This window comes from Leopardus geoffroyi, chromosome A3, assembly GCF_018350155.1.
Source record: "Leopardus geoffroyi isolate Oge1 chromosome A3, O.geoffroyi_Oge1_pat1.0, whole genome shotgun sequence".
Taxonomy (NCBI): Eukaryota; Metazoa; Chordata; class Mammalia; order Carnivora; family Felidae; genus Leopardus; species Leopardus geoffroyi.
The window spans coordinates 49,211,472-49,226,789 of NC_059336.1; the positions used below are offsets into that span (position 1 = coordinate 49,211,472).

At 40.7% G+C, this 15,318-nt stretch overlaps 1 protein-coding gene across 13 annotated transcripts in view; it reads left to right on the forward strand.

Moving 5' to 3' along the window:
- SYNDIG1 (synapse differentiation inducing 1) overlaps positions 1 to 15,318 on the forward strand; it is a 181,383-nt gene that overhangs the window by 5,863 nt on the left and 160,202 nt on the right. For 2 of the 13 annotated variants that reach the window (XM_045445508.1, XM_045445511.1), the window contains exons 2-3: positions 12,539 to 12,741; positions 14,671 to 14,771. The exons of 8 other annotated variants lie outside the window; for them this stretch is intronic. The gene's annotated coding sequence lies outside the window, so the exon portion shown is untranslated. Of the gene's footprint in view, positions 1 to 12,538; positions 12,742 to 14,670; positions 14,772 to 15,318 lie in introns of those variants that run through there. 3 more of the 13 variants (XM_045445510.1, XM_045445512.1, XM_045445515.1) reach the window with 3 other exon arrangements.

Consider the following 15,318-nt stretch of genomic DNA (forward strand, 5'->3'; position numbering starts at 1 on the left):
TATCTGTCCCTTTTTAATCTTCTAGAATGAGGAATGTCATTGTTGAAAACAAACCAAAAAACAAACATTTCAGATGTCAGAACTACAAGCATTGTATTCCATTGCCTCAACTTTAAATTAAAGATACTTCTGAAAGAGAAAAATATATTTTACCTCAAATATCCTAGAGCTTCACCTCTGCTTAGGGAAGCAAATAAAAAAATGTTACATAAACTCATCTTTCTGCCATGTGTACAATATGCAGTTTTTTTACTTATTCTTATGACCTTATCCTCAGACCTTGGTGGCATAGACTTATAGCTGGTGTAGGTGTTTGAAGTAAGAGGGTTTGTTTTTGGGGTCCTAATGGGATTAAGTCCTGGGACAGGATTAGCAAACCCTGTAGTATCGCTGAGGGGTAGGCTCAGGTTCTGTGTAGCATTGGAATGGACCTCAAGGATGCCTAACTCATCCTACCATTGATGGTTACTAATTCTTTTGTTATTTGCAGTGTCTAAAATTGCCTTTAAATACAGTCCTCCCTTATCTGCAGGGGATGCGTTCCAAGACACCCAGTGGATACCTGAAACAGTGAATAGTACCAAGTCCTCTATATACTCCTTTTTTCCTATACATACATTCCATACATATCTATGGTAAAGTTTAATTTATCAGTTAGGTACAAGAAGAGATTAACAACAGTAGCTAATAGTAAAACAGAAGATTTATAAAAACATACTGTAATAAGTTATGTGGATGTGGTCTCTCTCTCTCAAAATATCTTACCGAACTGTACTCACCCTTGTTGTGATGATGTGAGATGATAACATGCCCAGGTGATGAGATGAAGTGAGGTGAATGGTGTAGGCATTGTGATGGAGGCTACCGTTGACCTTCTCACTATGTCAGTATGAGAGGGTCATCTACTTCTGGACCTCAGTTGATGGTTTGTAAATAAAACTGCAAAAAGTGAAACCAGGGATCAGGGAGAGCATTTCTGAAGGCAACCTTAATACCTGAAATCTGAGCATTAGCCACTAAGTGTTTCCTGTAGAAGGGACCTTATGCTTACCAATTGGGATAATGGGGCTGTGTCCTGTATGGCAGTCAGAAAAGTTGAGATGTGACAGGTAAACAGTGTGCACCATCTAACCTCAGGGTATGGCCTGTGCTAGTAGCTCAGACATTTGTGCACGTATTTTGAGAGCCACTCAGACATTCACAGATGTATTTTAAGAGCCCCAGGTCTCCTGTAGCCCCTGCATGCGCACAGTGGACAGGACCCTGCACTGGTCAGTCCCTTCACTCCCAGCCCAGTCCTGAAATGCGTTCCAGCATTCCTTGCCTGCATGCAATCCTATTTTCACTTTTCTCCCCCAATCTCTTTCCTTTCCCATAATGCTCTTTGGTATAAAAGCAGTTCCTCCACAAAGAACCATGAGCGGATTAATTAATGGGCATACTGTCCCACAGCTTTTCTTTCATACACTAAACCCAGAGACATAGCACATTCATTATCAGTACTGCCACATAGTACAGTACTCTAAATTCCCTCACAAAGATGGATTTCCGCTGAAAGCCAATTTTAAGTAAAAGGGAATCATCTATTTTGTTATTTCTAAGTTCATTCTCTTCCTTTTATTCTTATATTGATTTTTTTTTAAGCCACGAACATAAGGGTCCCACCTTTGCACAGGGGCAACTGCTTTGTCGTTCTTTATTCAGAATTAGATCATTGGGGTTCTTTTTGGAAATCTCTTGTAACTGCATCTGGGCTCAGTAAGGGCCATGCAACCTGCAACCATGTCCCACTCACTAACTCAGAATAAGGAAGACGGTGGTCACTGTTTTGATGGCCTTGGTCCTTCTGTCATGCCCTGTGACCCCTCTTGTTGGGGTCCTCTTGCATAATATTCATTGGCACAATTGCTAATCTAAATGTTCTTGGTGTAGGTATATTAACTGTGAATAGGAGCATTGAATATATTTTGGAACATCACAGTCTATTCTAAAGCACAAGGAAAAATATATGTCTTGATTCAAAATGTGCAGAACAATGTAGTTTCCTGTTCTGATAGTAGGCCTTGAGTAGCTGAATTGCCAAGTACCTTTTCAGGAAAAGTATGTACTTCAGATTCTTGGGTCCCAAACATATATTTGCAATCCAGATTCCAGTAATTACTCTGTTGTTCATTGCAGGCCAACAGGACCATAGTACATATCAACACAGTGAGTGTCCCTGGTGCAAGGTGTGAACAGCATGGTGATGCCTTCTCTCGGTTAGTGTTTGGCCATAGTCCAGCCTCAAAGACCCTCTTTCTTTGCCAGAGAAGAGATATTTTGCCATGTTTGATAACTTCATGACACCAGCATTCTATTTTGGAAAGGTCATGCTTTATAATACCATACCTGGCTTGCACCTCCTTCCTCCCTTCCTTTTTGCCTTCCCCCAATTGGAAGCTCCTTTGCAAGCAAAGACTACCTCCCGTTGATGGTCCACTGCCATTATTTCCCACTCAGAGTTCAGCACTGCCTGTCTCCAGTTGCTCTGTGCACCCAGCACTGTAGCAACCAAACTCACAGATGGTGTGAGCAAGGGACTTCCTGGTGACCCCTTGAGAAGAGATGAGTTAGCTGTGCTATAACCCATGTAGAACTCCCCTACCTCCCCATGTCTTGTTCTGTAGCTATTCTAATATCCATTGTGACCGGCAAAACTTTCTGGTGTCCTTCAGATAGTCAATTGCCTAGTCCACTTTAGAATTGCAAGTTACATCTAATTTTAGGCTTACTTCTAAGGCTGGAGAAGCTTTGCCTGATGAGAGGGACCCTCGCCCTCAAGCACCTAGATGAACCAGTAGATCCTTCTGGTAACTTTTGAGGGCCTTCCCATACCACAGTCCCTGACTCTAGCCCTAGGTTCCACCGTCTCAAGCTTCTCTGCTCCTGACAGGCAACCCCAAACTCAGGATTGAAGCTCCTGGGCTTGCCTTGTCAGCTCCCAGGAGAAAGCCATGTGGCCTCCCTGGGAATTTCATCCTCAGACCTGGAAGGGGTCTCTTCATATTCCAGGTGAGGGACCAGAGGCCTATGTATGTATGTATGTATGTGTGCTCTCTGCATGCCAGAGACTGGGGAGTGGCAGTGTCAAGGTGAAATGGGCCTACTTTAGGAGCAGAAGAAGTACTCCATGATGACCATGAGTTTCCAGACTGTGCTTGTGGCTGGTGGCAGAGGTCTGACCATCAGGGAGAATGGGAGACAGTGAGTCTCAACGGAGCACATAGCATCCCACTTCCCCTTGACTACAGTGTGTCTTGGGCACCAGAGGAGGAGCTGGAGGCAGCCACGGGCTCTGGGGCATTAGCACTTCAGTGGAAATTGAGGCTGTCTGGTAGTGAGGGGTGAGTGATGCAGGGGCTCATGAAAGCTGAACCCTGGACCATTCCAGACTGAGGAATGACCTCACTTCTGTATGGCTGCAGATATTCCAGATGCCAGGGGCTGGCCCATCTGGACCTATGACACCAATGCAGTCTTCTAGCCTTCCTGACTTCAGGATTTGGCTCTCAGGGCTAGATCTGGACACCACTCCACGAGTGGTGGACCTCCACTTTACATTTCTCTCTGAGGGGAGGTGTTGCACCACTCATAAAGTGGGGCCATCTACATTGAAAGGAGAAGCCTCATCCTTCTGTTTTCCAGATGAAATTTAGGGAAGTGAATGTATTTGCAGAAGCAGAGTAAGCTCAGGTCTGAAGGGCCAGATTCAGGCTTGCAGAGCTTTTTTGGAGCTTGTCATGAGGATTATCAGGATAACCAATGGATGCCTCCTACTGCTTGTGCCTTCTTGTACTATCTGTGCCTCTCTCCCAGGAAAGAAGAGGAAGGGAAGAGAAGGGAGGGGAAGGATGAAGATTTGAAACATGTGTATTCCATTTCATTTCCTTAGCAACCTCCTAAGATGCCCCCATTATACACTTGGTGGGATGAGACTCAGAGGGATTACTCAACCTGCTCTGTAATGTCACTGCTGGTTGTAGGGCCTCTGGGCATGGACAGAGTTTATCAGGGTTTATTTATTTCTGTGTTTGTCTCCAAAGTTCATGTTTTCTCACGCATGATACTCAGGGATTTGTTGTTGTTGTTGTTGTTGTTGTTGTTTTGCATTGCTAGTATCTGATGTATTGTCCTAAGACAATAACATATCCTATGCAATAGTTGGACAGACAAACAGAGACAGAAACTTCCATTTTGCAGCAAAGACCAAGGAAGACAAAATGTAATTAGGTCATTTCTCCATCTGTGCTTTTTGATAGTTTCCTTGGAGGACAGTGCCCAGAGCATGTCAGCAAACTGTGACCCATGGTGTGGGGGAAGGGGGAGTTGGGTTGGGCCAGACGAGGAAGTTGTGTGCCTAGAAAAGTTCAGAACAGAAATCTCCTGCAGAATATACAGCAGTCAGGGTGGCGGGGGGGGGGGGGGTGGGGGGTGGGGGGGGAGAGGGGGAACCCATTCCCTCTAAATGCCATGGGCCCCAGACATTTATAGAGAACATAAAAATAAACTAAACAGGATAGCAGATTGCCTAGTGAGACCTTGTGGGCACTCAAGGCTTTTCCCAGAAGATACAACTGTCCTGTCTCCTTCGATGCTACCCAGAAATGCTGGTCTTCCTGGCATTTGTATTCAGAACTGTATATTTCAGGAATATATTTTGGTGAGTTGGACTCTATCCATTGCTTATGTTTCCCTCCTTAGGACCAAGTTGGTGCCTTTATTAGAGAATGAAACACAGATGAACTCCATTGTTTCTTGTGGCACAAATCAAAGGGACTCTGCACTGTGGTGTGGCTTAGCCCTGGAAGATGTCTTGGGAGCATAGTCCTGATGGTGCACTTCCCTCTTTTCTGACTCCTCCTTCCCCTCTTTTACCCTCCTTGATTTCACTGACCAGACCTTTTCTGGCAGAATGGGCTGAGCCCTGGCAAGAGCCCACTGTTTTTCATACTCCCCATACTCTAACTAAACTGTCCTGTGGTCTTGCTTTTGGCTGTGATTTATATGCAGCTGGCTCCCAGATTTCTTTATTCCTAAACCCTCCCAAGGCTCAGCCTTGTCTATCCACATGCCCACTAGCATCTCACTTGGGGACGTCTGCCTCAGAGAACCTCCCTCTGCCTTCCCCAGGCCCTCACACTCCCTGCCCATGCCCTTCCTCTAGTGATGACACACAGCAACCTAGATATCCAGAAAATTGCTCACCTCTTAGGCTCCTACCTCTTCCTTGTCACCAGATTTCTTACCTTCTCAATATTTTTTTTTTCTATAAATTTTTTTTTTCAACGTTTATTTATTTTTGGGACAGAGAGAGACAGAGCATGAATGGGGGAGGGGCAGAGAGAGAGGGAGACAGAGAATTGGAAACAGGCTCCAGGCTCTGAGCCACCAGCCCAGAGCCTGACGCGGGGCTCGAACTCACGGACCGCGAGATCGTGACCTGGCTGAAGTCGGACGCTTAACCGACTGCGCCACCCAGGCGCCCCATCTTCTCAATATTTTTTACCTCTCCCTTGCATATCTTCCACCATTAGCTCCATCTGGACATTCACCTCCTTCCAGGTTCTCTCAGCAGCTTCCTGCAAGGTCTCATTACCTGCTCCCATGTGCAGTCTCCAGGACTGTTGGAAGAATTAGCTTTCTAAAATGCACATCTCATCTCGAAGGCCTTCATTGGCTTCTCATCTCCAGTTAAATAGGAAGGCTGTCTGGGGAGGATAGCAAGCTGTGCATGACAGTCCTGTCCACCCTCCAGCTTCTTCCCCAACTCCATAGGTTCCTATAACACTGGCCATTCATACCCCCACCAACATACCACATGTTTTCACACCTCTCCCCATGTTGGTTGTCACCTCCTGCTAATCTTCTTCAAGGCTCAGCTTGGCCATACCTGGTGCCCTTCCTTCAAAGTTCAGTGTCCCTGCCTCTGGGTTCCTTGTTACCTGGGCCCACCCCATTCTGGTGTGGCATGAGCAAAACAACCAAAGTAAGAGATACCTGGAAATAATTTTGGCAAGAAATATGTGGAACCCTACAAAATAACTGTAGAATTTTACTCATGGAATAAGGGAAGATTTGAATAAATGGAGAGAAATACAATGCTCTGGGATAAGAACACTCAATAGTAACAAGATGACATTATTTTCACCAAGTTAATTTACAAGTTTAATGCCATTTCAATCAGAATCCTGATGTTATAATTGCTTTTGAACTTCACACAATTATTCAAAACCTCATGAAAGAATAATCAGGCTGTGATGCTAAGTTTATTTAAGTGTAGAGGAATGAAGGAGGGCTTATCCTCCCAGATAATGAAACTGAGCATCAAACTATACCCATTAGGATGTCTATCATAAAATTTTAAAAAAGCAAATAATAAGTGTTGGCGAGGTCGTGGAGGAATTGGAAGTCTTGTACATTGCTGGTGGGACTGTAAAATGGTGCAGTTGTTATGGAAAATAGTATGGAGGTTCCTCAAAAAAATCAACATGGAATTACAATATGATCTAGCAATCTCATTTCTAAGTATATTTCCTAAAGAATTGAAAGCACAATCTTGAAGAGATATTTGCATAATCATGTTAATAGCAGTGTTATTCATGAGAGCCAAGAGGTAGAGTCCAAGTATGCAGCCCAAATGTCCATTGATAGATGAATTGATTTAAAAGGGTGTGGTGGGTATACAATGAGATACCACCTCACACCTGTTGGAATGGCTAAAATTAACAACACAAGAAACAAGTGTTAGCAAGGATGCAGACAAAGGGGAACCATCTTGCACTTTTGGTTGAAATGCAAACTGGTATAGCCACTCTGGAGAACAATATACAGGTTCCTCAAAAAACTGTATATATATATATATATATATATATATACACACAATACTGTATATATATATATATATATATATATATATATATATACACACACACACACACAATACACACACACATATACATATACACACACACAATAGAATATTACTCAACCATCAGAAAGAATGAAATCTTGTCATTTGTAATGACGTGGATGGAGCTAGAATGTATTATGCTAGGAGAAATAAGTCAATCAGAGAAAGACAAATACCATATGATTTCACTGATTTGTGAAATCTAAGAAACAAAACAGATGGACATATGGGATATGGGGCAGAGAGGAGCGAAGGAAACAAACCACAAGATATTCTTAATGATAGAGAACAAGCTGAGGGTTGATGGAGGGAGGTGGGTGGAGGTGGGAGGTGGGGGGGATGGGCTAGATGGGTGATGGGTATTAAGGAAGACACTTGTGATGATCACTGTGTTCTATGTAAATGGTGAATCACTGAATTCTACTCCTGAAATAAATGTTGCACTGTATGTTAACTAAAAGTTAAATTTAAAAAATTAAAAAAAATAAAAGGATATGGTATATGCATGCAATGGAATATTATTTAGCCTTAAGAAGGAGGAAAATTCTTACACATGCTACAACATGGATGAACTTTGACGATTTATAAGAAGTGAAATAAGCCAGTCGTAAAAAAGACAAATATTGTATGATTCTGTTTATGTGAGGTTCCCAAATGAGTCAAATATATAAATACAAAATATAGATCAATGGTTACTAGGACATGGGGGCAAGGAAGAGGAAGAATTGTTTAATGGATATGGAGTTACAGATTTGTGAAATGAAAAGATTCTAGAATCTCCCAAAAAGCAGAAGTCCAAGACCAGATGACTTCACTGATAATTCTACCAAACTTTAAGAATAATTAATACCAGTACTTCCCAAACTCTTCCAAAAAAAGAAGAGGGGGAACACTTCCAAACTGATTGTATAAGGCCAACACTACCCGATGCCAAAACTAGACAAGGATGCCACGAGAAGAAATTCACAATATCCCTGATGATCTTAGAGGCAAAAATCCTCAGCAGAATACTAGCAAATTGACTTCAACAATACATTAAAAGAATCATACACCATGATTGAGTGAGATTTATTTCTGGGATGCAAGGATGGTTCAGCATCTGCAAATCAATGTGATACATTACATTAACAAAATGAAGGAGAAAAATTATATGATCATCTAAATAGATGCCAAAAATGCAGATGCATTTGTCAAAATTTAACATCCATTTATGATAAAACTTCTCAACAAAATGGGTGTAGGTGGAACATATTTCAACATAATAAAGACCATATATGATGAGTCCACAGCTAACATCATACTTAACAGTGAAAACCTGAAAACTTTTCCTCTAAGATAAGGAACAAGACAGAGATTCCCATTCTCACCACTTTTATTCAATATAGCGGATATTCTAACAAGAGCAATTAGACAAGAAAAAGAAATAAAAGACATCCAAACTGGGAAGAAGTAAAACTGTCACTACTTGCAGGTGACATGATATCATGTATAGAAAACACTAAATCTGGGGCGCCTGGGTGGCACAGTCGGTTAAGCGTCCGACTTCAGCCAGGTCACGATCTCGCGGTCTGTGAGTTCGAGCCTCGTGTCAGGCTCTGGGCTGATGGCTCAGAGCCTGGAGCCTGTTTCCGATTCTGTGTCTCCCTCTCTCTCTGCCCCTCCCCCGTTCATGCTCTGTCTCTCTCTGTCCCAAAAATAAATAAACGTTGAAAAAAAAAATTAAAAAAAAAAAAAAAAGAAAACACTAAATCCTACACACACACACACACAATCAGTAAAGTTGTAGGATACAAAAATTGATATACAAAAATCTGTTGCCTTTCTATATACTAATAACAAACTATAAGAAATAGAAATTAAGAAAAAAGTTGATTTACAATTGCATCAAAAAGGATAAAATGCCTATGAATAAATTTAAGCAAGGAGGTGAAAGACACGTACACTGAAAACTATAAGACATTGATGATAGAAATTGAAAAAGACACAAATAAATGGAAAGATACTTTGTGCACATGGATTGAAAAAATTAGTATTGTTAAAATGTCCATACTACACAAAGCAATCTACAGATTCAATGTACTCCCTATCAAATTCCAATGGCATTTTTCACATAGAGAACAAACAATCCTCAAATTTCTATGGAACTACAAAAGGCCCTGAATAGCCAAAATAATCTTGAGAAAGGAACAAAGCTGGAAACATCATGCTTCCTGATTTCAAGCCCTATTACAAAATCTATAATAATTAAAACAGTATGATATTGGTACAAAAATTCATAGATCAATGGAACAGAATAGGGAGCCCAGAAATAAATATTTGGTCCATTAATTATGACAAAGTAACCAAGAATATATAATGGCTAAAGAACTGTCTCTTCAGTAGGTGTTGTTGGGAAAACTAGGCCACTGTCTTATGCCATACAGAGGAATTAACTCAAAATGGGCAAAAGATGTGAACATAAGACCTGAAACTACAAAATTTCTAGAATAAAATGCAGTTAGTCACCTCCTTTACATTGGTCTTGGCAATGATTTTTGGATTTGACACCAAAAGCAAATATTAATAAGTGGAACTATATCAAACTGAAAAGCTTCTTCACAGTAAAGGAAATCATCAACAAAATTAAAAAGAAGCCTACCAAATGGGAGAGAAGTTTCATAAATCATATATCTGATAAGGAGTTAATACTCAAAATATACAAAGGACTCATAAAATTCAACAACAACAAAAACAATTTGATTAAAAATGGACATTTTTGCAAAAGACATATCACATAAAGGGTTAGTATCCAAAATCTATAAAGAACTTATCAAACTCAACACCCAAAAAGCAAATAATCCAGTGAAGAAATGGGCAAAAGACATGAATAGACACGTCTCCAAAGAAGACATCCAGATGGCCAACCAACACACGAGAAAATGGTCATCACTCATCATCAGGAAAATACAAATCAAAACCATAATGAGATACCACCTTACACCTGTCACAATGGCTAACATGAACAACCCGGGCAACAACAGATGTTGGCCAGGATGCAGAGAAAGAGGATCTCTTTTGCACTACTGGTGGAAATGCAAGCTGGTGCAGCCACTCTGGAAAACAGTGTGGAGGTTCCTCAAAAAATTAAAAATAGAACTACCCTACATCCCAGCAATTGCACTACTAGGTATTTATCCAAGAGATACAGATATACTGTTTTGAAGGGGCACATACACCCCCATGTTTATAGCAGCACTATCAACAATAGCCGAAGTATGGAAAGAGCCCAAATATCCATCAATGGATGAATGGATAAAGAAGATGTGAGATACACACACACACACACACACACACACACACACACACACACGCACGCACAATGGAGTATTACTTGGCAATCAAAAAGAATGAAATATTTCCGTTTGCAACTACGTGGATGAAACTAGAGGGTATTATGTTAAGCAAACTTAGAGAAAGACAAATATCATATGACTTCACTCATATAAGGACTTTAAGATACAAAACAGATGAACATAAGGGAAGGGAAGCAAAAATAATATAAAAACAGGGAGGGGGACAAAACAGAAGTTCTCTTAAATATGGAGAACAAACAGAGGGTTACTGGAGGGGTTGTGGGAGAGGGGATGGGCTGAATGGGTAAGGGGCATTAAGTAATCTACTCCTGAAATCATCGTTGCACTATATGCTAACTAATTTGGATGTAAATTTAAAAAATTTAAAAAATGGACACTTTTCCAAAGAAGAGATACAGATGATCAACAGGTACCTGAAAAGTTGCTCAACATCACTAATCATCAGGGAAATATAAATCAAATCCATTATGAGATATCACCTCACACCTAATTGAATTGCCATTACCAAAAAAACAAAAAACAAAAAATAGCATGTGGAAAAGAGAACCCCTGTGCAGTATTGGTAGGAATGTAAATTAGTGCAACTACTATAGGAAGTAGTTTGGAGGTCCTCAAAAAATAAAAATAAAAAAAAAAATAAATAAATAATAGAACCACATAATCCACCAATTCCACTTCTGGGTATTTGTCCAAAGAAAATTAGGTTATCACTCAAAAAGATATATGCATCTCCATGTGCATTTAAGCATTAGAAAGCAACTTAAGTGTCCATCAGTGAATAAATAAAGAATTTTTTACACACACACACACACACACACGAATATTATTCAGCCGTAAAAAAGGAAATCCTGCCATTTGCAATAACATGAATGAAACTTGAGAGAATTATGGTAGGTGGAATAAGAAAAACAAATACAGTATGGTATCACTTGTATGTGAAATCTAAAAACAAAAACAAAAACTAAACTCCCTAAGAAACAAACACTGAACTTATAGATGCTAAAAACAGATCGGTGGTTGCCAGAGGAGGAGGGGGAGGGGAGTGGGGTAAATGGATGAAGAGGGTCAAAAAGTAAAAAGTTCCAGTTATAAAATCAATAAGTCCTGGGGATGTAATGTGCAGCATGGTGGCTATAGTTAATAATACCATGTTGAATATTTGAAAGTTGCTAAGACATCTTAAAAGTTCTCGTCACAAGAAAATAAAGTGCAAGTATGCATGGTGATGGATGTTAACTAGACTTATTGAGGTTATTTTATAATAAATATAAATATTGAATCATTATGTTATACACCTGAAACTAGCATAATGTTATATGTCAATTATATCTCAATTTAAAAACCCACAATGGTGAGACTAGTTGCTTGGCTGCTTATCAGGCTGATTACTCCATCTCTCGGAAAGATCTGTGGGCTCTCTGGTACCAGATGATCCAGATGCCTGTCACTTAAGATCCCAGGGGACAATATGAGGACATTGACTCTGGTTCTTTCTCATCTGTAAAATGGTGAGGGTACCTACCTGCGTCCTTCATGGAGTTACTACAAAATGCAAATAAAGGATAGAGTAGAGAAGAAAGTTCGGTGTGGGAAGTGGGGGGCGGGGGGGAGTCAGTGCCACAAAAATAAATTCTGGAGATCTGATTCACAATATGAATATAACACTGTTGAACTATACACATGAAAATGGTTAAGATGGTAAATTTTGTGTTATGTCTTTTTTTTTATGTTTATTTTATTTATTTGAAAGAGAGAGAGAGAGCAGGGGAGGGGCAGAGAGAGACAGAGAGAGAGGATCCCAAGCAGGCTCCATACCATTAGCACAGAGACTGACACGGGGCTCAAACTCACAAGTCAAGAGACTTACAAGTTACAAACTCACAAGTCATGAGACTCAAACTCACAAGTCATGAGCTGAAATCAAGAGTTGGACACTTAACTGAGTCACCCAGGTGCACCTACCGTTATGTTTTTATCGCAATAAAAACAATCTCACATTCATTGGAACTCTAAGGTTCTAATTACTAGCAAATAATTGACAGACTGTTCTAGTTATCTATTGTTCATAACAAACTGCCTCCAGAATTTTGTGCTCATGGATACGTGGGTCAGAAATTCAGAAAAGGCACAGCACAACAGAGATGCCTTGTATCTGCTCCATAATGTTTGGGGCTTCAGCTCTGAAGACTGATGGCTGGGGCTGAAGTCACTGGGGCTTCTTTGCTCTATATTGCAGGTGCCTGGGCTGGGCTCACTTGAAGGCTAAACCCAGATGGGACTGTCACCTGGAGTGCGTACACCTAGCCTTTGTCTGGAGCTTCCTCACAGCATGGCAGACTCAAGGTAGATTTTGTGTGCCTTAGCTGGCGCTCCAAGAGTGAGCATGAATGAGGCACAGAGTACAGGCTTATTCAGCCCAACTCCATTTTGTTTTAATAGGTGAGTGTCTAAACTAGCCCATATTAAAGAAGAGGTGAATTAGATCCAACTTCCTAAAGAGAGACGTGTCAAAGAATTTGTGACCACATTCAATTTGCCATTATAGGTAAGATAGAGAACTCTGGAATAGATTCCGATCCCAAGAGCTTATTGTATTGGCAAAGGCAGCATGGCAATTGGAAAGAGCTGGATTGATCAACAACTGGCATGTAGGAAGTTGGCTGTTTGGATATACAGTCAAATTATATCCCTCCACATTATGAAAATTTCTGAGTGAATATAAAGAGAAACATCGGTAAATAAATATAAAAAGCATAAATAAATTCAGCCTACAGTTGAATGTCTTAGTAGCATTTCCAAATGAGAATATTGATAAAGAATAACCAAATATATGTTACTCATTCTGTGCAATAAACACTGTAAGCAAAATTTAAAAAGCATAAAATAGCCTGGAAATAAACATTTATGACAAATGTAACAATGCTTAATCCTCACAGAGTAAGCAATAAGAAACCAAACAACTTCATTGAAAACTGAGCATGTGCCATGGAGAAAAAGTTGAGATGAAATGGGAATGACTGATATACAAATATATGCAAAAGTGTTTATCCTTAGTTATAATTGTGAAAGAAAATTTAGTTTCGGAAGACATATCTTCCTTCGAAAACAATTGTGTAGATTCAAAGATGGTGCTGCTCAGGTCAGTAAGGATGCCTGAAGAAAACATGGGCTCTCTGATTCTCTGTGCAGGAGAGCTGAGTCAGCCCTTGTCTCAAAAGCTATTTGACATGTTCATCCAGGTCCTTCTGTTACCTCCTGGACCCCATGCATGAACCCATTAAGCTGCAGTTCTAAGGTACCTGCAAAACATGCACATGTGCTCCTGAAGTAATGAAATATCAGGGAAAAAAACCCTAAATGCTTGTCACGAAGTGATTAAATATCATGTAGAAATGATGTTCTTCCAATAAATAATAAGATAAACTCAGTACTTGGTTCATTGACCAGGGCCATGCCTGGTATCTATTTGTATGGATGCATGTCCATGATAGGCTAATAAAGATAGAAATCTAGAGAAAATATGTTTAAAAATTGTGTGAATGTGTTATGCTGTGTGTGTGGGGGGGGGGGGGGATAGTTTGTATATTCCTTCAAAAATTGCTGGAAGGCTATTCCCCAAATTATTAATAGTACATAGCTATGAGGAATAGGGCAGAAGTAGGAACTTTCATTTTTTACTTTATACATTGGTATAGTTTAAATTTACAAAAGTAAATGTGTTGCCTTTACAATAAAAAATTAAACAAAAATCTATCCTATGGAAATAATAAGAGGTCTGGATAAAGTTTTTTAGTTACATGTTCATACACACTTTGGGGGAAGTGGGAAACCTAGGGCCTCCTAGGAGTGGAATAAAAGGTATGCAGAGCGAGTGATGCATGCTCAGGTTACAGTGACAAAGCAGGACTCAAAACCACATGTACTTACATGTAGAGGGAGAAAAATGCATATGTATTTGGGGAAGACTGGAGAAGAAGCCCCAACATTATATGCAGATTTTTCTTTCTTTATGTACTTTTCTAATGTTCTTATTGATTAATTATTACTGTTTGAAAAAACTAAAAAATCAGAAAAGACATTATTTTGTACTCCTATACCCTGTGCCTGGAGCCTGGCTCAGTAGGAGGTGCTCAGTCCATGTTTGGCCTTCCTTGATTTCCACTCAACCCCATGCCCTCCTCTGGCAAAAGCTTTTCTGTTCTCCTGCCCACCATCCCCAGCTTGAGTGAGTTCTCATCCTTTCTGTGCACACTCATGCAAGCCCTCTCCCATGGCTCTATGCCCCACAACCGTGTAGACTCTTTAGAAGTAGTTCATTCAACATATCTCAAGTGCCTACCATGCACTCTATCTTGTGTTAAATGTCAGAGAGAAGAGGAAAATTTGGGGACCTTCACTGTACCTTCAGTGGCTTGTCTGGTGGGATGGGGCTTCATTTGCTCTACATGCCTGCAAGCGAGATGATGCAGGTGAGTACACAGGCTGTGGGGCTTGGAAAGAGACCTCAGTCAGAGCGAGGGGTGGGGACATTCTGGCAAGGCTCAATCAAGACTGATTAGACCAGAGAAGTAGAAAGAAGGGATATTCCAGGCAGAGAGTTCAGGATAAGGGTCAAAGATCAGATATGGCATTTCTGTATGGCCTCAGAACCTAATCTGCACCAATAGTGTTTATTGAGGTCTAGAGGACTGGATGGGAAACTGTAGACAGTCAAATTAGCTCACAAACAACTGTGGCTCTCTATTGCTGCATGCAGATTGCCCCAAAACTTACCACCATAAAATGCTCACAGTGTCTGAGGGTTGACAGTTTGGGAGAGAACAGCTGGCTGCATCCAATTCTGGTCTGTTGTTAGGGTACAGACAGAGGGTATCTAGCACTGGGAGATTGGGGAATTTGGGCAGCTGGAGGTCAGCTGGGCAGCTCTGGAACTCTCCATGTGGCCTCTCCGTGTGGGCTGTATTGGGCTTCTTTGCAGAATGGTGGCCTCAAGATGTTGGACTTCCTCAGTGACTT